The sequence below is a fragment of the Pleurodeles waltl genome, chromosome 8, assembly GCF_031143425.1.
Source record: "Pleurodeles waltl isolate 20211129_DDA chromosome 8, aPleWal1.hap1.20221129, whole genome shotgun sequence".
In the NCBI taxonomy this organism is placed as follows: domain Eukaryota; kingdom Metazoa; phylum Chordata; class Amphibia; order Caudata; family Salamandridae; genus Pleurodeles; species Pleurodeles waltl.
Genome location: NC_090447.1, coordinates 120,375,954 through 120,399,060, shown reverse-complemented (window position 1 = coordinate 120,399,060; position 23,107 = coordinate 120,375,954). Strand labels below are relative to the sequence as shown.

General features: G+C 49.5%; 1 long non-coding RNA gene across 1 annotated transcript in view; it reads right to left on the bottom strand.

Annotated features, from left to right (window-relative positions):
- The window catches only part of LOC138249074 (uncharacterized), a 79,700-nt gene extending 57,081 nt beyond the window's left edge, over nucleotides 1–22,619 (bottom strand). The window contains exon 1 of the long non-coding RNA XR_011194697.1: nucleotides 22,587–22,619. This is a non-coding gene — a long non-coding RNA (uncharacterized lncRNA). The remainder of the gene's footprint in view (nucleotides 1–22,586) is intronic.
- Nucleotides 22,620–23,107: the final 488 nt, after the last annotated feature.

Sequence of the window (23,107 nt, the reverse complement as noted above, 5' to 3'; positions counted from 1 at the left end):
TCTGATGGTTTGGAAGAGAAGATCTCTTTCTGAAAATCGTGTCCCTGGGATCTGGCCATGTCAGAAGGCGAGCCATGGCGTTATGAAGATCTAAGTTTCTATAAAAAACTAGATCAAGAGTCTGACATTTGTTGCAGGTGGGTCTAACTTTGAGTCATCAGAGAAGTGTGATAACAAAACAATCTTATATCCAGTGTCCAAAGTAATGGGTACTGCATGTTCTGGAAATCTACTTGGGAAGCTTCATCTCCATGAAGGTAGAAGTGCTGCTAATAAATAATGCTGAGTTTCTGGGTTTGATTCCAACGTTCATATATCTACAGTGGCAGAAAATATGCAAATACACTGGAACCAAGCCCTCTAGCATATAGTCATATTTTGCATGAAGCCAGCTTTCCATATTGGATAAACAGCTGTTAGATGATCCGTAATGAGGTGGTTTACGTTGTGTCCATGAAGCACTGCCAACCACACATTTAATCAAATAAATTTAATGGAGGGTAATTATGAGGATTTTCCTTTCTTTCTCACACCTATTAGGCTTAGTTATGCAATGAATATGCGGATTTCGGGATCTAAGAGGGTGAACCGGTTTAACCAGATAGTGACATTTATTTTACCTCCAAGGTATGACACAATTGCTGTAGAGGAATGTGATTTTGAAGCTAGGATGAAAAAACAATGATACATTTGATCAAACCAAACAAGAGGCGACCCTGAGTGAATGATATTAGCAACATCACCCACATTGGGCAATATGAAGCATCATGTGTTTCTCAGAGATAGATATGCATAAAATAGATGTACATAGAGATATTCTGAGTCTGCTTTCAGTGTCAGCATACTAAGCCTCCAACCAGCCTAATGCAGACTTCATCTATTCTTATATTTTATTGGTACTTGTTGAATTTGCCCTTTCTGCAGAATCACCCCAGAATAAATGCTACAAGTGGGCTACAGCACTCATTGTACACTCACTAAAGTTGCACTGAAAAACACATCTCAGACCTACCATTGCATCCTGTAGTGCTGATTTAAACTCCCATTTTCACCTGGCAAAATAAACTTTTTTTTCCAGGACTAAACTTTCATTTTTAATACTTATAAGTGACCCTTAGTGTTGGCTCTAGGGGATAGATGTATGTACAGCTGATTGCAAAATACTGGCCGCAATATGCAACTGGTACTTTTGCGACCAGTGTGGTAATTTGTGAAGCGACCTATGTACTAATAAGTCGTTTTGCAAATTACTGATTTGTAGTTGGCTGCAATATGACCTACCTCATGAATATTACTGAGGTAGGTTTCAATTTGTGACCCAGTAGGATTTGTTGCCATCACAGGGATGGTGGCCTGCTATGGTCAGCAGACCACTAATTCTGTCACTGCTTTTAAATAGAGGAATCATTGTTTTAAATGCAAGCCATTTCCCTTCAAGGAAAATGGGATACGTTTAAAAATAAAAAATGAAATGTTTTTTAGAGTAGGTAGCTTTCTCTTAAAAATACTTTTTTAAGATTCTCAATTGCGAATGGGTTAGCACCAACCTTGAGTTGGTGGTAAAGTACAAATGTTTTGCGTCAGCATTTGGAGTGCAAAACATTATTACATACCACTATGAATTGGTATTTGGAAGGGAGGAATTAAACATGCCCCTTTCAAATACTGAATCATTGTTAGGTCTCAAACCCAAATTGCAATTTGGTCATGTGTTACTGAATCGCAAGTTGAATTTAGAAAAAGCCTTTTCGCAAATGGCCAGATTCTGTGAATAGGGCCCTTTATGAGTGCATGGTATTTTAAAAGTAGGACATTAAATTTGTGAAAAACCTCTAAAGTCATTGTTCTTTGTAGCAAGGCTGACTGTCTCATGGAAAAGCACTGGGTTACATTACAGTATAATTGCATTGTTGTACGGCTATTTTAGTGATGTGTTTGGGCACGTTATTTTTAGTACCTAGGCCTGTTGCTTGTGCCCTTTTGCCGTGTTACATTTTATTCTGCTTCATTTTTATTAACATGTGTGGTTCTGTTTATTTTCTTAATCTAATTGTTCTTTCACTTAGGAAAGCATTGCGTTTATTAGCAAGACATTCTTTTCACTTTGTGCTTTTCATAAGGCTGCAGCAAGATTGGGTCTCTGGCAGAACTGGTACACTGAGGGGGTCATTCCAACCCTGGCGGTCGGCGATAAAGCGGCGGCCAACCCGCCAACAGGCAGGCGGTAAAAAAAATTGAATTCTGACCCTGGCGGGAAGCGCCAACACAGCCCGCCACTTTAACACTCCGACCGCCACGGAGGGACAAACAAACAGCGCGGCGGTCACCGCCAACAGGCAGGCGGCAGACAATGTACCGCCCACCCTATCACAACTCACCAATCCGCCACCTTTTCCGGGGCGGGAGCCCCGCCGATAAAAACACGGCGGAAACAGACTACGAACGGGAAAACGCTCACCTCTATACACTCCACGAGGAATCAGGACAGCATGGAACCCAAATTAAACATCCTACCAGCTATTGTCTACCTGCTCCTCTACCAGGAGCACGAACGCCGGCGCAGACGACAACGGTGAGTACTGCACCTATGACACAGGGGAGGGGGGAGGAGGAAAGGTTACGGGCACACACATACGCGATACACCCACCCCCACACCCCCCCCCCAAATACCTACACACCAATGCAGAGCAACAAGTCAGAGGGACACCCCCCAAACCCTACGGAATAATGCAAAGACAAAATAAAATGATCATTAAAATTGAAGTATATTATAGCACATTTGAAGTAATGAGAAATATGAAATATATAAATAAAATAAATAACATCATGAAAAACATATACATAGGCCAAAAGTCCGGCACATTTTGGCAAACTTCCATTGTTCGTGGGCCAATGTGCATAAACACATGGGCAAAGCCCACACACGAGACCCGATTCCATTGGAGAGAACACTGCTGGGGCATCAGATAATAAAACTACAGGCACCTCAGGGGGAAGGGAAGGGGGGGCACCTCAGCCACATGAGTCCACGATGCCAGATCCACGAGGGGCTCCATGCCCACTGTACCATCCTGGGGAGTGCAAAGCCACAGTCTCTCAAGTCTCTACAGTGGGTGGATTGCCCACTGTACCATCCTGGGGAGTGCAAAGCCACAGTCTCTCAAGTCACTACAGTGGGTGGGTTGCCCACCGTTGCATCCTGGGGAGTGCAAAGCCACAGTCTCTCAAGTCTCTACAGTGGGTGGGTTGACCACTGTTACATCCTGGGAAGTGCAAAGCCACAGTCCATCAGGTGGATTACAGACTCCACTGGTTATGGAGGAGGCATGGTGGCCAGAGTGCTTCGTGAAGCCCTGCCCGACACAGATCCGGCCCTGCCAATGGGCCAGCGGTGCTTGAGAGGAAGGGCCCAGCGGAGCGGTGCTTGAGAGGAAGGGCCCAGCGGAGCGGTGCTTGAGAGGAAGGGCCCAGCGGAGCGGTGCTTGAGATGAAGGGCCCAGCGGAGCGGTGCTTGAGAGGAAGAGCCCAGCGGAGCAGTTCAGAGACGGCGGTGCCCAGCGGAGCGGTGCTTGAGAGGAAGGGCCCAGCGGAGCGGTGCTTGAGATGAAGGGCCCAGCGGAGCGGTGCTTGAGAGGAAGGGCCCAGGAGAGCAGTTCAGAGACGGCGGTGCCCAGCGGAGCGGTGCTTGAGAGGAAGGGCCCAGCGGAGCGGTGCTTGAGATGAAGGGCCCAGCGGAGCAGTGCTTGAGAGGAAGGGCCCAGCAGAGCAGTTCAGAGACGGTGGTGCACAGCGGAGCAGTGCTTGAGAGGAAGGGCCCAGCAGTTCAGAGACGGCGGTGCCCAGCGGAGCGGTGCTTGAGAGGAAGGGCCCAGCAGAGCAGTTCAGAGACGGCGGTGCAAAGCGGAGCGGTGCTTGAGAGGAAGGGCCCAGCAGAGCAGTTCAGAGACGGCGGTGCACAGCGGAGCGGTGCTTGAGATGAAGGGCCCAGCGGAACGGTGCTTGACAGGAAGGGCCCAGCGGAGCGGTGCTTGACAGGAAGGGCCCAGCGGAGCGGTGCTTGTCTTGGGGGGCCCTGTTCAGCGGTGCTTCTCACGGCGGGCCCTGTTCAGTGGTGCTTCTCACGGCGGGCCCTGTTCAGCGGTGCTTGTCACGGCAGGCCCTGTTCAGTGGTGCTTGTCTTGGCGGGCCCTGTTCAGCGGTGCTTCTCACGGCGGGCCCTGTTCAGCGGTGCTTGTCTTGGCGGGCCCTGTTCAGCGGTGCTTGTCTTGGCGGGCCCTGTTCAGCGGTGCTTGTCTTGGCGGGGCCCTGTTCAGCGGTGCTTCTCACGGCGGGCCCTGTTCAGCGGTGCTTGTCACGGCGGGCCCTGTTCATCGGTGCTTGTCTTGGCGGGGCTCTGTTCAGCGGTGCTTGTCTCGGCGGGCCCTGTTCAGCGGTGCTTCTCACGGCGGGCCCTGTTCAGCGGTGCTTGTCTTTTGTTCCTAGGGAACCAGATCTGGCCAATAATTCCCGCTCAGTCGCCATCCGACCTTTCGCTTGTGGGCCCTCCTGTGCTGGAGTCCTGGGCCCGTGGGTGTCCTCCGTCACACCCCAAATGGGGCTGGTGGGGCCCTCCTGGGCAGCTCGCCTGCTGCCGGACTTGTCCGCCCTGCTGCCCTTGCCCTCCTTGGCAGAAACTCTGGGGCCCTTGCCTCCCTTTGTGGATGGGCCAGGTGACGGTGCAAGGGTGGTGTCCTTGGGGGCAGCCGTCTCAGGCCTGTCGCGCCGGCCCTTCCCTTTTTTCGTTCTTTTCCCAGGGGGTGGGCTGGCTGTCCCCTTGCTGCTGGACGATGTTCCTGCCCTAGGAGCTGGTGGACTCCAATAGCCCTGAACGATGGTCCTAGTAGGTGCAGGGCTTGTGGTGGCTGAGGTGCTGATTGGAGTCTTATTAGATGGAAGGGGTGGGTCAGTTGTTGGAAAGAGGTCAAGGTTGGAAAGGAAAATCAATTTAGAAAGACATGGACGGGTAGTTGTAGTGGGTATGGGACTGGAGGAAGAGGATGTGGTTGTAGGAGAGTGAAGTCTGGTGTCTTTGGGTGCAGGTGCTTGTGCTGGAGGCTGTCGTGAGATGGATGGCTGTTGGGTGGGTGACTGCCTGCGTTTGTGTGGTTTGGAAGAGGGGGTGACAGACACACTGGGAGAGGACACAGGGGACGTGTAAATGGCAGTGGGGGTGGTGACTGCACGTGTGCGGACTGTTCTGGTGGGTGTGGTGGTGATGGACGTACTGGCTGATGGTGGTGTGCATGCAGGTGTGAGTGGAGACGTCACAGGGAGGGAGGAGAGAGACGAGGAGGAGGGGAACACAGAGGAGGCAGTGGCTGTTGGCATGTCTACATGTGGATGTTGCTTGGGTGAATGCTTGTGTGATCTGTGGTGCTTATGTCTGGATGAGCTGCCCTTGGGTGTTGAGGTGTGTGCAGGCTGGTCTGTAGGTGTGTCTGGGATAGGCAGAGGAACAGGGGAGTGGGACTGGGTTGAGGAAGTTGGAGTGGGGAGGCTAGACACAGGGACAATTGCTGCCGTCAGTGCTGAGGCCAGAGCGTTGAACGATCGCTGATGGGCAGCCTGACCCGAATGAATGCCCTCCAAGTATGCATTGCTCCGATGCACCTCCCTTTCTACACCCTGGAAGGCATTCAAAAGGGTAGACTGCCCAACAATGAGTGTCCTCAGGAGGTCAATGATCTCCGCACTGAGGGCAGCAGGGGTAACTGGGGCAGGACCTGAGGTGCCAGGGGCGAATGAGATGCCCGGCTTCCTGGCCGAGCGGGCACGGGGCGAACGCTGAGGGGCTGCTGGGAGGGCGGAGCTGGTGCGCTGGGTGGCGGCTGTACCTGTTGTTGCGGTGGGCACGGATGTTTCCGCCACCACAAGGGAGCTCCCTTCCGAGGACGTGTCGGTGTCGCTGACGTCTCCACGGGTCCCCGTTGTGGAGCTCCCCTCGCCCTCCGTCTCACTGGTGTACTCGGAGTCGGTTGCATGGCCCTCCGGGGCCATGTGAGATGCAGCTCTCTCGTGCGCCGATGCCACTTCTCCTCCGCCTGATGATGCTAATGCACACATGAACAGGAAAACCACAAAAAAGGGGGGGGAGAAGAAAGAAAGACATGTTGAGTGCATGCATTGGCGGCACCGTTGGCGGAGAAGACAGACACAGAAGCCCCCTGCACTACGCCGCGCACTCGGGGTACACTACTCAATTATTGTGACTTGGCCTACAGGTCTATGGACGACAAATGCACACATAGGTGAGCCCGGACCATGGATAGCTGTACTTAGCACCCTACAGAGGTGGGGGGCGGGGGCACAGGGCCATACCTAACGGAGGGGCCTAGCCTACAGAAACCGCCCTGGCCTAGAGATAGCCACAGCCCTCCTCCCCCACCCAGACACCTCCACTGTGCGCTAATATAGCAGAATGTGCTGATACTCACCCCCTTGTGTCTGCTGTGATGTCCTCACGCGCCCATCCAAATCGGGGTAGGCCACCGCCAGGATCCGGGACATCAGGGGGGTCAATTGCCGTGTGGCACCCCTCCTAGGTTGGGAGGCCATCCCCAGCAGAGCCTCCGCGGTCTTTCTGCTCCCGCGGCGGATGTCCTCCCACCTCTTGCGGCAGTGGGTGCCCCGTCTGTTGTGGACCCCCAGTGCCCGGACGTCCTTGGCGATGGCACGCCAAATGTCGATCTTCTGATGGGCGCTGACCTATGTGACATGTACAGGGTGGAACAAGAAATATCATCACTTTTCTGCATGGTCGATGTGAGTGGCCCCCCCTCCCCAACCTTGCCATGTGGCACATGCTCTCATCTGTCGTGCGTTGCACTCCTCATTCGCTCACCTCCCCACCATCTTACATCCACCCCAATCAACACAGGCATTGCCCATACTACGTGCTCCCTGTGTACTTACCTGTTGGTCTGGAGGACCGTAGAGTAGCGCATACTGGGGGAGGACCCCATCAACAAGTTTCTCCAATTCCTCAGATGTGAAGGCAGGGGCCCTTTCCCCAGTCGCAGCAGCCATTGTATCTCCCAGACCGAGGTCACAGCAGCACTTGCAGTATAGGTCCTCTCCTGTGGATGATCAGGTCTCGAGTGATTAAGCAGTTAGAAAATGGTGGTCACGTACCGCGACCGCCGGCGCACATCGTCATTGGCTCCTGAGACCCATAGGGTTCAATGTTAACCAATGCTGCTTTGCGCCGCGGTCTTCGACCGCCTACCGCCACGGTGTGCCACGCCAGCGCAGTTACCTCATATCCCCTTGTCACACTTCACAGGTCAGGCAGCCGCCATTTCAAGGGCCCACATGGCTTAATTTCTACTGCGTCACACAGGCCTAGGCCTTGCATTGCCACTCATACAAGCCATTCAATGCATAGCGAATCGTGTACTGTGCAAGCTGTGGTTACGTACCTGTAGGTTGCTTGACTCTGTGCTCCATGTTGTCCTTCCTAGGCACCGTCCGCTGGGACTTGCGAGGAGATGGAGGAATCCTCCCGTGTACAGACCGCTGGTGGACCTGTCGACAATGGAAGAACGACATGTCATACTGACATACAGACTTGACCGAGCCACTATACATGAACTGTGTGCCCAGCTGGAGCCAGACCTGATGTCCCCCATTCACCAACACACAGGGATTCCCCCTCTGGTGCAGGTTCTGTCAGTACTCCATTTTTTGGCAAGTGGATCATTCCAAACAACAGTGGCCATATCATCATGGATGTCTCAGCCTATGTTTTCAAAGGTGTTGTCCAGAGTGTTGTCTGCCCTGATGAAATACATGCAGAGCTACATTGTTTTCCCTGAGGTGGGCGATTTGGCTACAGTGAAGGGTGATTTCTATGCCCTTGGACATATCCCCAACATCATTGGTGCCATTGATGGGACCCATGTGGCTTTGGTTCCCCCCAGTGGAAGTGAGCAAGTGTACAGGAACAGAAAAAGTTATCATTCGATGAATGTCCAGGTGGTCTGTTTGGCTGACCAGTACATCTCCCATGTAAATGCCAAGTTCCCTGGGTCAGTGCATGACGCGTACATCATGCGAAATAGCAGCATCCCTTATGTGATGGAACAGCTACAGAGACACCGTGTGTGGCTAATAGGTGACTCTGGTTACCCCAACCTGTCGTGGCTACTCACCCCAGTGAGGAATCCCAGGACAAGGGCAGAGGAACGCTACAATGAGGCCCATGGGCGAACTAGGAGGATTATAGAAAGAACCTTCGGCCTCCTGAAGGCCAGGTTTAGGTGCCTGCATATGACAGGTGGATCCCTAATGTACTCACCAAAGAAGGTGTGCCATATCATCGTGGCCTGCTGTATGCTTCACAACCTGGCTTTGCGACGCCAGGTGCCTTTCCTGCAGGAGGATGGTCCAGATGGTGGTGTTGTAGCAGCTGTGGAGCCTGTGGAGAGTGAAGAGGAGGAAGACGACGGGGACGACACAGACAGCAGGGACACAGTGATACAACAGTATTTTCAGTAGCACACAGGTAAGAATCAACCACGCCATTTTACATTTACTTAAAGTCTCCTGCCTCTCTACTGTCTGTGTTTCTCCCCAGTTCCTGTTAACTGAGTTGTGACTTTCCCTTCCGTTTTCAGAGCTGTGGGCCCCACTGCGTGACCTCTGCTTTGTTTGCCCATGGACTACAGCTGTGTGACAGTGGTATGTTGTCATCACAATGTAACTGAACATTTTTGCACCGTTATGTCTAATACATTTGTTAAAAATACAAGCAGACTCCAGATTTTTTAAGTGCAATAAGTGATTTAATTAAAGTGCTACATTTAGGAACATGATTGTAAAACGGTGATGGGTGATGGTGGAGTAATGTCCATGGCAGAGTCCAGTTCTCAGTCTCACAGGTGCATTGTCCATATGCCTGTGGAAGGATGGAGCAGGGGCAGTTTAAAGTTGGACAGGGTGACAATGTGGGACAGTGGGATGACATCAGGGGGTATCGTTTGCTGGCAGGGGTCTTGGCATCCTACTCTGTCTTCTTGTGAGATCTCAGGTTCCGCTTGCGGGGTGGTTCTTCTTCTGCAGGAGAGGTGGGGTTCTGGTGGCCTGTCGTTGTGTGGGGGCCTCCTGTCCACTAGCGCCGGCGGAGGTGGTAGGCTGTTCCTGGTCTAGGCTAGTGACAGGGGCCCTTTGTGGTGCCACATGGTCCTGCAATGTGGTGACTATCTGGTTAAGGGCCACGACGATGGTCCCCATTGCGGAACTAATGTTCCTCAGTTCCTCTCTGAACCCCATGTACTGTTCCTTCTGCAGTACCTGGATCTCCTGGAACCTGGCCAGTACCGTAGCCATCGTCTCCTGGGAGTGGTGGTATGCTCCCATGATGGAGGAGAGGGCCTCTTGGAGAGTGGGTTCCCTGGGCCTTTCCCCCCCCTGTCGCACAGCAGCCCTCCCAGTTCCCCTGTTTCCCTGGGCCTCTGTCCCCTGGACGGTGTGCCCACTACCACTGCCCCCAGGTCCCTGTTGTTGTTGGGGTGGTGGGCCAACCTGGGTGCCCTGTAGTGGTGGACACACCGCTGATTGACGTGTCCTGGAGACAGAGGCATGGGCCCGCTGGGTGGGAGCTGTGCTGGTGTTCCCAGAGGGGGTTAGGTCTGCTGTAGCCTGTGGCTGTCTGTGGGGAACCGACTGTCCCGAGGTCCCCGATGGGCCGGGCTGGTCATCTGGGTCCAGGGTGACAGAGCTGCTGTCATCACTGGGGGCCTCTTCTGGGGGTGGGATGGACATCTCTGGACCCTCCGTGGCGGTGTGGTGGCGTTCGGGTCCTGCAGGGGTATAAGAGTATGGTTATTGCTTCTGTGTGTGGCATTTCGTGTAATGGGTGGGTGGCCGTGTACCCCAGTGCAGGCATTCCCTTGTGGGGGCTTTTGTGACGGTGGCTTGTGGGGGTGATGGGTGTGTGCAGTGGGCATGCTTTGGTGATGGGTGTCCATGCTTTGGGGACGCATGCAGGGCTAGGTTTTGGGATGGGTGGGTTGTGATGGTGAGCCATTTGCAAGGAGTTGGTGTGATGGGGGTGGGGGTGAGGGTGGGGGTATGATTTGGCATGCAGGTGGGGTGGGGGAATGAAGTAGTGGAGATTTGCCTTACCAGAGTCCATTCCTCCGCCTACTCCTGCGAGGCCCTCAGGATGCAGGATGTGCAAGACTTCCTCCTCCCATGCTGTGAATTCTGGGGGAGTAGGTGGGGGTCCGCCGCCAGTCTTCTGCACCGCGATGTTGTGCCTTGATACCATGGAACGCACCTTCCCCCGTAGGTCGTTCCACCGCTTCCTGATGTCGTCCCGATTGCGTGGATGCTGCCCCACAGCGTTGACCCTGTCCACTATTCTTTGCCATAGCTCCATCTTCCTAGCAATGGTGGTGTGCTGCACCTGTGCCCCGAAGAGCTGGGGCTCTACACGAACTATTTCCTCCACCATGACCCTGAGTTCTGCGTCAGAGAACCTGGGGTGTCTTTGGGGTGCCATGGGGTGGTGTGGATGAGGTGAGGGGTGGTGTATGTGTTGTAGAGTGTGGTGAGTGTGGTGGTGTATGGTGTTTTGTGCGTGGAAATTGTGTGGGTGATGTTGTGATTTGCCTCTGTGTGATGGTCTACTCTATGCTGTGCTGTCTTTCTCTGTCCTTCAGTCGCAATTGTGGTCGTAAGGGTTTGTGGGTGATGTGGGTGTGTGTTGTTTGTATGTGTATCAGGTGTGTGTGTTTCAAATTGTCCAATGTGGTTGTGTTTTGTAAGGGTGTGTGTATTTTGACCGCGGCGGTGTGTACCGCCAATGGAATACCGCGGTTGAAAGACCGCCGCATGGATTCGTGGGTCGGAATGGCATGGGCGTTTTTCTGTTGGCGTGACGGTGGAGGTTTGGTCATCGCCATTTTTTCGCTGACCTTTGGTGTTGCGGACTTTTGTGGATGTCGGGTTTTTGGCGGTTTGCCAGTTGCGGGTCAGAATGACCGTGGCGGTTTACCGCAGCCGCGGCGGTGTTATGGCGGTCTTCTGACCGGCGGTAAGCGCCTTTTACCGCCGAGGTCAGAATGACCCCCTGAATCTCCAATGTTCACAGAAACACACACATCCTTACGTGGGGACATTTTCTCAGAACATCAGCTGTTTCATTATAACAACATTTCCCTGTCCCATGCACGTTAGAGAGAGATTCCAGCTAGATGACCACAAGTGCATGCTGATTAACTTTGCTACAGCTGCTTGCTGAGACTACCGGATTCCTGGCCTACATGGGGATGGTGTCTCTAAAGACAACAGGCTTCCTGGCTCAGGTATGGGGGATGATGTCTTCTCAGGGGGAAATCTTGAAGGGTGGATTAGGGCTTATCCTGCTGTGCTCTAACATAGCTTAGGTAGGAACCACATATATTACACATAGTGACACTATGGTGGGTCTTTTCCTGTGTTTCACTTTCCTTCTCACCATTTTGCTTCTAGTATGTTTCATCATTCTAATCATTGCAATTCATGCCATTTTATCTAAGACACAGCTATTTTAATAAATTTTATTGAACCATTTCCTGCCTCTGTTTGTCTTTGCATGTGTGAGACTAATGTAACTGAGAGAAAAGGTTGAGATCTGATACACCACTATTTCCCTGAAAAGTCATCTTGTCATGTGCCCAGTTCCCACAGATCATACCTGCTCTTGGGCAGAGATGAGGCGCTACTAGTTGGCCGGAAACGGATTAGGCTGCCAGTTGTCACATGGTTTTGGATTGGACTCAGTTCCCCACAATTCAGGTGATACTGCTGCCCCAATCCAGCAGCCTCATTAGGATAATGAGAGCCCATGCAACAGCACAGCTTCAATTTGGGACTAGATAGAAAAATAATTCAAGGACTCAATTTAATAGTAATTTAAAATCCAAGCTAATGGTCAGGTCAGATGTTAAATTACTATTTATTTTGAAAATGCCACTTAAAGAAAGTTGGTATTTTCCTGCCTAAGTCAAATATCCCTTTCTGTCGGTGGCCAGAGTTATTTGACTGTTAACGGATCTCCTGTGGTGTGAGGTGTATTGCTCTCAGACAGTGGACAAGGGACCTGGGTGTGGAGAGGTGTGGGTCTTCCTGAAAGGATGTCTGGGGAGGATCTGTGCCCTTGCCCTGATTTCAATTCAGATTCAAAGAGAGTGGCCTGGGGACTCTACCAAGCTATTCCTGACTTCAGAAGAAGCCTACCCTGCCACTGGCAGATGCAGCTCACACCTGGGCCTACCTACCCTTTGTTTCACTAGCCAGGCTGCAGCCAAACCCAGGGGAACGAGAAGAACTGATGTGAATACGTTTTATAGTTAGACAAAGGGGTTCCCCCACCCACAGGTTGGCACAGGGCAGAAAAGTGGCATCCCAGAATATGAAATCAGACGTCATGCCTGGACGTGTGAAGATCAGAAGAAGGACTGCCTTGCTGTCTGGTGGGTGAAGAAAGACTGGACCTGCTTGCCTTGAACCCAGTACACCATAAGTGACACTAAGGGTCTGTTGGTTTACCTCCTTTGTGAACTACAGTGATAAAACAAAATCCAAAGGCCTTTCTGTCAGGGAGACCAGATCCTCGGGGTCTGCGCACGTTCCCAACATGTCCACCACTAGACAGCTCTAAGACTTTGATAGATAAATCACAGAGACTGAGAGAGTCCAAGCGGGGGAAAAGGGGATTAGGATGGGAACATCTGGGAAGGAGACCTGTATGAAACAAAAGGTTAAAACACACAATATCAAGATTATATCACATTGACGGGAAACGCCCTGAAGGCCGACTCCGGAACAACGAAGTCGTGGCCAACAAAAGTGGAACTACGCTTTCCTTAACCACAACTTCGTTGTTTTGTGCCTTAACCACGCATGTGCTGAACAACGCACATGCGTGGTTAAGGCACAAACAAGGGAGTCGGCTGAGGAGGACGACGCCACGAGTCAGGTAAGTGGGGCGGGGGGTTGGGGTTTTAGTTTTAAGGGTGGGGTGGGGGGTCGGGGTATTATTAGTTTTAGGGGCGGGTGGGGGGTTGGGGTTTTAGTTTTAGGGGTGAGGGTGGGGGGGGGTCGGGTATTTTTAGTTTTAGGGGTGGGGGCGGGGCTGGGGGGTTGGGGTTTTAGTTTTAGGGGCGGGGTGTGGGGTCGGGGTATTTTTATTTTGAGGGGCGGGGTGGGGGGTCGGGGTATTTTTTGTGTTAGGGGTGGGGTGGGGGTGGTGGGTTGGGGTTTTAGTTTTAGGGGTGCGGTGGGGGGTCAGGTCAGGTAAGAGGGGCGGGGGTGGGGGGCGTTGTATTTTTAGTTTTAGGGGCGGGGTTGGGGTTTTAGTTTTGGGGCAGGGGTGGGGGGTCGGGTCAGGTTAGAGGGGCGGGGGTGGGGGATTTTAGTTTTAGCGGCGGGAGTCAGGGTACTTTTACTTTTTTGGGGCGGGGTTGGGGGGGGTTGGGGTTTTAGTTTTAGTTTTAGGGGCCGGATGGGGGTTCGGGTATTTTTAGTTTTAGGGGCGTGGGTGGGGTGGTCGGGTATTTTTAGTTTCAGGGGTGGGGGGTTTTAGTTTTAGGGGCAGGGTGGGGGTATTTTTATTTTGAGGGGTGGGGGGTTGGGGTATTTTTAGTTTTAGGGGTGGGTGTGGGGTGGCAGGTTGGGGTTTTAGTTTTAGGGGTGCGGTGGGGGGTCGGGTCAGGTGAGAGGGGCGGGGTGGGGGGGTATTTTTAGTTTTAGGGGCAGGGTTGGGGTTTTAATTTTAGGGGAAGGGGTGGGGGGGTCACGTCAGGTAAGAGGGGCGGGTGGGGGGGTCGGGGTATTTTTACTTTTTTTGGGCGGGGCGGGAGTGGGGGGGTTGGGGTTTTAGTTTTAGGGGCAGGGTGGGGGGTTGGGGTCGGGGTATTTTTAGTTTTAGGTGCGGGGATGGGGGTAGGGGTTTTAGTTTTAATTTTATGGGCGGGGTGGGGGGTCGAGGTAGGGGTATTTTTAGTTTTAGGGGCAGGGTGGGGGTTGGGGTTTTAGTTTTAGAGGCGGGGTGGGGGGTCAGGGTATTTTTAGTTTTAGGGGTGGGGGTTGGGGTGGTTTTAGGGGTGGGGGTTGGGGTAGTTTAGGTTTTAGGGATGGATGGGGGTTGGGGTGGTTTTAGGGGTGGGGTTGGGGTAGTTTAGGTTTTAGGGATGGGGTGGGGTGGGGGTTGATGTTGTTTTAGGGGTGGGGGTTGGGGTGGTTTTAGGGGTGGGTTGGGGGGGTCGGGTAATTTTAGGGACGGGGTGGGAGGGTTGAGGGGTTTAAGTTTAGGGGCAGGGTGGAGGGCTCAGAGTAGTTTTAAGGGTGGGGTTTGGGGTACTTTAGGTTTCAGGGATGGGGTGGGGGTTGGGGTTGTTTTAGGTTTTGGGGGTAGGGTGGGGGTTGCAGTAATTTTAAGGAGGAGGTGGGGGTTGGGGTAGTTTTAGGGGCAAGGGTGGGGGGTTGGTGTGGTTTTAGGGGGGGGTTGCAGTAATTTTTAGGGGTGGGGGGTCAGGGAGAACACGCGCTGGAACAATGTATGCCTATCACTAATGTCTTTACCAGGAATGCCTTTACAACGAAAAATCGTTGTTAAGGCATTTGTGGTAAAAGCATTAGTGGTAACAATGAGGTTGTTGTTCGACCTCGTTGTTCAGGCATTCATTGTTCCAGCGGGCGTGGTTCCGACATATATTCCACATTTACTAGACTATGATTCTAAGCAGTGTCATACTGTAACCATGGATAACTTAAGAAAGGACTAAATTACTAGGCCTCAAGACGTCTGGTTACCTGGGAAGGAATCAAGAATGAATAATACAACTTCTCAATGAAACTTTTCATGAAATGTTACACATTGACTAGGAATATAAGAACCTTCTAGAATTATGTTTTCAAAATCAAAACATGGTCTTTTTGCATGAGGACAAAAAATAATCTGAACGTTTCCTGGAACACAATAGGAATTGTATTAAGGACTTATTATGCACATATAATGCAACATCTAGAATGTTAACACTTTTAAATGAAGAAAAAATGAATCGCGCACACTGCTGATTTCAACAAGAATATGCAAATGCCATGAAATGATCACGCAGACTGCAAGCGATCTGAAACATCAAGTTTTAAATGCGGGAATGAATCGTGCGTCTTGTCGATTCCAATGCCACCATGTAAATGCCAAGAAATGGTCGCACACAATGATTATCAAAGTTTTAATTGCAAGGAATGAATCGTGCGTCTTGCCAATTCGAATGCCACCATGTAAATGCCAAGAAATGGTTGCGCACAATAATTATCAAGAGTTAAATGTACGGAATGAATCGTACGTCTTGCCGATTCGAGTGTCACCATGTAAATGCCAAGAAATGCTTACACACAATATGTATCAAGAGTTAAATGCAAGGAAATGAATTGTGCGTCTTGCCGATTCGAATGCTACCATGTAAATGCCAAGAAATGGTAGCGCACAATAAGTGTCAAGAGTTAAATACAAGAAATGAATCGCACGTCTTGACGATTCGAATGCCACCATATAACTGGCAAGAAATGGAAGCGCACAATGAGTATCAAGAGTTAAACACGAGGAATGAATTGCGCGTCTTGCTGATTCAAATGTCAACATGTAAATGCCAGAAGCCAAGAGCACATTCACACGCAAAAGGAAAAATCACCCAATATGAAAATTAGGCCCAAGAACTCGAATGCCTTCGAAAATGGGATCGGGGGCCCAGCCCGACCTCCGTCTTACCGCCCTGATCAAAAATCACCAATACAATGAAGGACAAGGCCTGGAAGCTCAAAAGTAGGCCTCCGGAACAGGAGCTCAGGACATTGCTGCTGCTCTGCACCGAGACCTCTGAATAGTGAGCACGTGGAGCTGGGCTGGCTCCCTTATATAGAGTCTGGCCCAGCCCACAAACCACACCCAGTCATGCTGCAGAGAAAGCTTTTAGAATGCCCTGGAAAGGGACAACACCCTGACACACTCCGAAAGCCTGCAGCAATACATTGCAAATGAACAGTATTTACAAGCACCTTGAATATAAGTCTTCAGGATTAAACTCTGCAATGCAAAAGGTTAAACAACAGCATAGCAACATAATGCATGGATTACGTTATTTCATAAGTGTTGGATTTTTGCATTCCAGTCACCCGTAGAGCGCGCACTGCCCTGATGTTGACACTTTCCTGCTTTCCAACTGGTCAGATTGAAATCAACCTGTCCTGGTGCTCTCAGGTGGCCTCTGTGGTAGGAAACCCTAACTGACTCCCAACCTCTGTCCTTAAGGTTGTGGGCACTTCACTGGAGTCAGAGTGCACTTCTCTATGCCTAACTGATGGTTTCATAGGATCTAACACAGAGCTCTGCAGAACCCCACAAAAACGCACAGCTCTTGAATGGAAGCCTTACTAGATCCAACACAGAATGACACAGAACCCCACATAGCCACACCACACAGCTCCTCACCGAAACGTTCACTGTATCCAGCATTGAGTGACTCGGAGCCCTCCAGAGACATGCAGCTCTTGACTGAAATCCTCATCGGGCCCAGTCATGCCACAAAATACTTTCATCAAAGTAAGAAGGTAAAACTTCCAGCGCTCTGAACCTAATCCTGTATCCAGCCCACTCTCCATTGCAGTCAGACTGAACTTGTGACTTTGTCTTAATCTAGTATGACCAGATACTTGCACTTGGCGCTTTGCACCTTTTGGTGTTAATTTTGCCTAAGACTTTAAAACCTTATACCTCTGCTTCTACTGAGTGGATGTTTGTCATTTAGGTGTCATTTTATTTATGAAGCGTTACTCTACATTTCTAAATTGGTTTAGGATTGCTCACATGTTGTAATTGCACTTTATTACTGTTTAAGTACTGCATAAATAGTTTACACATTGCCTCGAAGTTAAGCCTGACTGCTTGTGTGCCAAGCTACCCGAGGATGAAGAACAGGTTTATTTAGTGACTTTTGTGGATCACCCTTTTGTTAGTGATTGTTATTTAAAATGGGTTTTCACCCGCTTCTTCCAATAATCCAATTTCTTACAGTACCTTCAAATACAGGTGTTGTGATGGCAACATCAGTGGTCTCCTGTGTCAATATGGATAAGGTGGCATACATAGTTATTTGTAAAATACTGTTTAAGCAGGAAGAGGGTGTAGGCTTGACACCCCATAGTCAAAATGATTCAACTTGACACTAATTCTTGTAGCCCAAAAACTGCTCACTCAATGCTAGAAATCCAATATTTTATTAACGGAAATTCTACTATACTTTTCAGCAATCCTGAAACGGCAATAGGGCAAACCATCTCAGGATGAATGTAAGGAGATGTTGTTCCTCAAGTCAGTGTTGGTGAACACCATCCAGGAAATGAGGTGCACATCAAGAAAAGCTCAGACAACTTGGTACATTGATTCCTTATTGTTTTCAGCAGCACACTACTTCAACAACCTCAACACAAGCCCTTTATCAGGCACAGCTGCAAGCCTGCCTTTTCATTATAATACATGTAGTCCTCATTTATGTCAGTGAAATACAGTTCAAGCAAGTAGGCTACACAGTCCCATTTGCTTCAGTTTGTTATCAGTGTATTTTACAGTACCAGTACTGTCCAGTAAATGCTGGAAATTCAGTATTAACAATGAACATTTGTTATGCAAATGTCATGCTTATTATCAGTATTCAGACAGAATATTCCAAACCTTCCCAAGGCACAGGTCCATATTCCCTTACTTTGTATGTGTGGTATGCAGGATTCACATACTTAGATCCCAACCCATAATGGCTACCACTAATCCCATAAACAGTGCATTGAAATCCCAACGTGTCATCAGGACATAAAGGTTCCGTCACATCCTGCTTTCCTTCAGATCCTAGGGCATTGATACTTCAAAACCCTGAATCTGACATTGTGATCACCAGACCACCCTGTTCTGTTCCTGCTCCTGTCTTAGCTGCTAAAGCAGACATCACAATAGTAACAATGGACTAAGCTACAGCCCACGTAAGGGCAACTTGGGTTGTACCATTTGCTTGTTACACTGCCATGCTAATGCTACATGTGTACCCCTATTGGTTGATATGTCTAGAACTACGTTTTGAATCCCATTGGCTGTTCATGTCAGCCTCATGGGATTTGTAGTTTTTTTTCTTGACTGCTGCTATAGAATAAAGTAAGAAAAGAAACGCATAATAGGAGCCTCCGGTCTTGTCATAAAATTACCCACACATTGGGTAGTTGCCTGGCCTGCCTCACGGGATACCATAGTGGGTTAGAGTGGGTCTGATCCTCTGTTGATGGCTCACAAAGCTAATCCAGTGCAAACCTTTCTCTCTCTTGATGCATGGGATGACGTCCAGGCACCTCCCAACATTGACCTTACTGAAGAGGAAGCATTTCTAGGCCCCACTACGTTGACAAAGGACAGGGGCAGATAGAGGATGCTCTATGCATATCCAAAGAGTTTGGGATTCTCCGAGTCCCATTGGGAACTGGGGGAGCTCTCAAGAAAGGGGTAATGCATTATGCTGCAAGGGGATGAGCCATCACTTCCCTCTCAGAAGATAAGGGACTGGTGAGAAGGATAACCCATTTAGCCTATGTAATGTAAATTACATGAAATTTTTCTGTTACATAATGAAATTACTTAAATAATTGGTGGGAACTTAAGGCTAAAACTAGGAGTTGTTGTCGTTCTCACCATTCCAGCGGCCACACCGGCAGCAGGAGAATACACCAGTGTGATTAATCCAAAGAGTGTGTCTGGCCTTTTGAAGAGGTCATGGGACAGTCGCTGGTTACAGGGCTATCATATCATTTGCGATATCATTATGTCATTTGCATTTCAGGCCCTCCTTGGACAACCAATTTATTCCCTTGGGTACTTGTTTATCCAGGAATAGGAGCATTCAAGACCAACTTCAGGAGCTGGTAAGGGTAGAAGCATTGATACAGCATGGCACAGTAGGTAAAACTGTGGGAACACAACATTCATTCAGTGCATTGACCTCAGTGAATGATATAGCTTGAACTATCAGGTGGATGAAAATAACAATACTTTCATGGTGCACAGCAAAGACCAGAATGTGTTAGCATTTTGCTTGTCCGATACAAACCTCAAACATTCCATATCTATGACAAGTCTGGCCCTAAGTATTAGTGATCTCTGACCCTGGGTGCAAATTGGACATCTTATGTGACTGAAGCCACATCTTTGGAGTTTTAAGAAAAAGTGCTGAAAATCGCTTCTCCCAAAAACACACCTCAAACAACAAGAGTCCAACCCAAGCAAGTGATGAGGTTTAGGAGTCCAACAGTCTGGGCGTGGGAGCCAAACTTTACTGGCTGTTTCACAGTCATTCTCTGTAGGTACTCACCGGCTCCCAAAACTTCACTGGTAGCAACTAGAAACTGATCTTTAAGGTAAGGGAACAACTCTGATTTTAAAATGGTATATCGACAAAACTGAATAATTTTTCTGAAAGTTCTGGAATCAGTACAACTTGCTCTAGCCATTAAAATATGTCTTTAATGCCTGGGATGTAAACAGACGACCTGCCTGGCCCTCAGGGGATGCAGAGAGAGAAAGATTAGGGCACCCTAAGAGGAGTATGTGTGAGTCACCCAAGAAGTAGGCTCACAGATGATAAAGAACTGAAACGTTTACATCTATGTCAGAGCTGGGCTCTGTTGCTTGAGACCCACTTCTTGCAGATTTGTCAGTCAGGTGGCTCATGTGGATGTCCTCTAGGCAGTCAATCTGGTCAAGTGTAGAAGCAGGATTCATCCCAGGTTTCCTGGTTGCACAGTTCAGCCACTGGGTGGGCGTCTCCATATCCCGTTTTACATCAAAGGTTAATGGTCAATGCTCCATCTTTAATTCTCTGAGGAGCTAAATAGGCGCACTGCATTTTATTTTGTTTGTATTTTATAGTGCCTACTACCCCTGAAGTGGCGTTGAAGCACTTTATCCAATGCTAGTGGGTGCACTTCAGAGAAGCCAGCCCTGATTACCATACCCCCACCAGCAGAGACTTCAGTATGGAATGTCTACACCCAGTGCTTAATTTGTAAATAAAAATATGCCGGTGCCCAAAGCCCTCCTGTTAAACACGCAGCTGCTGCAATTAAATGTGCGAGCACGGAATATTGAGGCAGCGTAATCCTGATGCCATCTAGGGCCTCTTCAATCCATTTAAAACCATTCCCTGCCCCTTCAGCTCACTCTTCCAGCTTTCCGCTTTCTCCCACTGTGATGCTTTTTCGTTTTTCTCTTCCTCCATCTGTCCCATATGTGTCTTTTGCTTGCAGCAAATGCTTGAGGGAGAAGAATAAGCCCTGGCCCTCAAAAATAAGTGCTGGTGCTCCGCACCGGAAACTACAAGCACAAATTAAGCACTGTCTACACCATAGAAGACCTAAAACCCCCGGCCCTCCAGTGTCTGCTGTGTGCCCCTACATCTGCAGTACAAACAACACGTGTTGTGAAGTGTCCTTCCTCCACAGCCCATCTCGACATTGAACTGGAGCTGCAAATACAGATCAACCCGGGCATCTTGATCCACTGGTCACACTAACACCCACAGAAGAGAAATGCTTCAACACTTCTCTTATCTGTTAGAATCATTCCAGTTCCTCTTTCCTTTAAGCATGACACACAACTCTTGCAGTAAAAAATGTCCGCCTGATGTTTGAACAGGGTTGTTGCTCAGGCTCCAGGGGACAGGCCACTTTTGAAGTGTGCCTGACGTGTGAACGAAGCAAAAAGAACATTGTGATTGTTTTGTGTTGATCCTTCAAAATACATGATGTTCCTTAGTCTAGTTGGCTCTTCTAGACAGGGCCTTACGTTATGTGTCTCACTAGTGTATAGTGTATCTCCATTTTTAATGACACTCTCTGAAACACTGATATGGGTTGAGGTTTGTTGTCTAAAAGCTAAATAAACCACCCAAAAAGCTGGCCTGCTGGATTTGGTGCATGTACAACACTGAGTGGGACACCCGGACCACTGCTCTGTGTGCTCAGCAGAGAGGCCAAGGATTGGATGAACATGTTTTTCAAACCTCTTTATAATCCACTGACCGGTGGTGTGACAAACTTGTGCTGCGTTTGGCCTGAACTCCGGAGCCTCCAAACGTGGATTACCCAGAGCCTGAACACACACGGCTAAACAGGAGTGGCTCTTTTCACACTATGAGTAATGTATTGAGTGAAAAAACATCGAAAGCCACCATCCTGGAAAAAGCAAGTACTCTTAGGGAATACAAGAGTAAGTAAAACGTGAAATGTAAACAGGAACAATGTCCCAGGTAGAGGGCAGTGTCTTTGCTGGCTCCAGCTGTTACCAGTGGGGGCTGCGGGGTGCAGAATGTGGTGGGGGGTGAAGGACATTTACAGATGGGGCGCCACGCCCTCTTTCTCACCTCACTGACACCATTGCCTAAATTGCGTGCTGAATAAATACAGATATTACACGTTAAATCAGGTTTCAACAAGACTTTCTAGAAAATGATCAGGGTGGGCGGCAAAACCATGTGAAATCTCGGCTCGTTTTGGGCTCGAGGCTCCAAGGAGACCTCGAGCTGCCCCGAGCCAGGCATCTACCTATCTACTTCCAACCACGACTACTGGTTTTAACTCTCCCTCGTGCAAACGCTTGCGAGCGTTGTGGTAGAATGTTTAATTCAACTTTTGAAACAAAGAAATCCCTAGAATAGAAGGAAAAAGCTGCCTGTGACCATTAGCTTGGTATACAATGGATTGAAGCCGGTGGAAACCATGGAATTCCTCATGCACACTCGGAGGGGAGGGACGGTAGAAGGTCGGTAGATCCTACAAGTTGGGATTGTTTGGGAAGTATTGTGCCCTTATCAGCAAAATCAGTGCCAGACAACACACAACACAAAAACAAGGCGTTCATTTATTCTTTCCAAAGTGCCTTCAGCACCGCGTTCTATAATAAAGATAAAACGCCCTAAGCCCTACAATAAAAGGCCTAGGGGACAAACAAACTATTCTCTCTTGTCAAAAAGCAGAATATCACTAATAAGGACTGCAGAATGCCCTTGTGCATTATATTTAGTTTGCTTTGAAACACCGTTCACTAGTTGGTCCATTGAAGTGATTTTTAGGCCTGGCATGACAGCACAGCCGTTTGTTGACCTGTTGTTACCAATTCTTTAAATGATAGATCCTTAGGGGGTCGAGGAGCTGGAAGGGGGCACCGATGAAGCAGAGAGGATGGGAGAAGTGGTCTGCTTCATGTGCTGTGCCTGGCAGCCTGGTACGGAAATATAGTCCAGGTTCATATTTGCAAAGCACTGTGACATGTTGTAATGCTGGATCGATTTTAGCCTTGGGGACAGGGGAGCAGTCACGCCTTATCAAAGTGCCTGGTCAGGCTTATAATCTCCCATCCTCAGCATCACCTGTGAGCCTCTGAACAGTGGTGGTAGGGTGGGACAGGGTGCGAAGGGATGGGGAAGAGTGTTTAAAAAAATTACTTAATAAAAATAAAAAAAACACTTACCTTCGAGGGGAGACTCTCAGTCCTCTTCTTCTTCCCGGCTGCACAGGCTCCTAGCCAATCACAACGCTGCCTGCTGACAGCAGCGTTGTGATTGGTCTGAGCGGCCTGTTTCGCTGCTCAGACTGGCAATGGGAGCCCGGGCATGTTCCCTACCCCGCAGATAGAGAACATGCAAAGTGTGCATGTCTTTTTGGCCGGCCGAACACAGCTGGCCAAATACACATGTGTACTTTGTGTGCACTTAGCCCTCCCCGGGTCCCCTCCCTCCAGCCCAACCCCACCCGACCTACACTGCAAGGAAAAATAATACGATAATAACTTAATGCACGTATTATCATTTTATTTTTCCATTTTGGAAAAATCAGTGGGGTCACTCTCCTCCGCTAAGGCGGAGGATCCGCCCCTGCCTGTGAGCGATGTCAAGAAGAGATTTCACCCCTTAAGTGCCTGTTGCAGAATGCAGACACTCGGGCAGAACATATTCTAAATCTGAGGCCTGGTAGTTTAGCAAAACTGAGGAA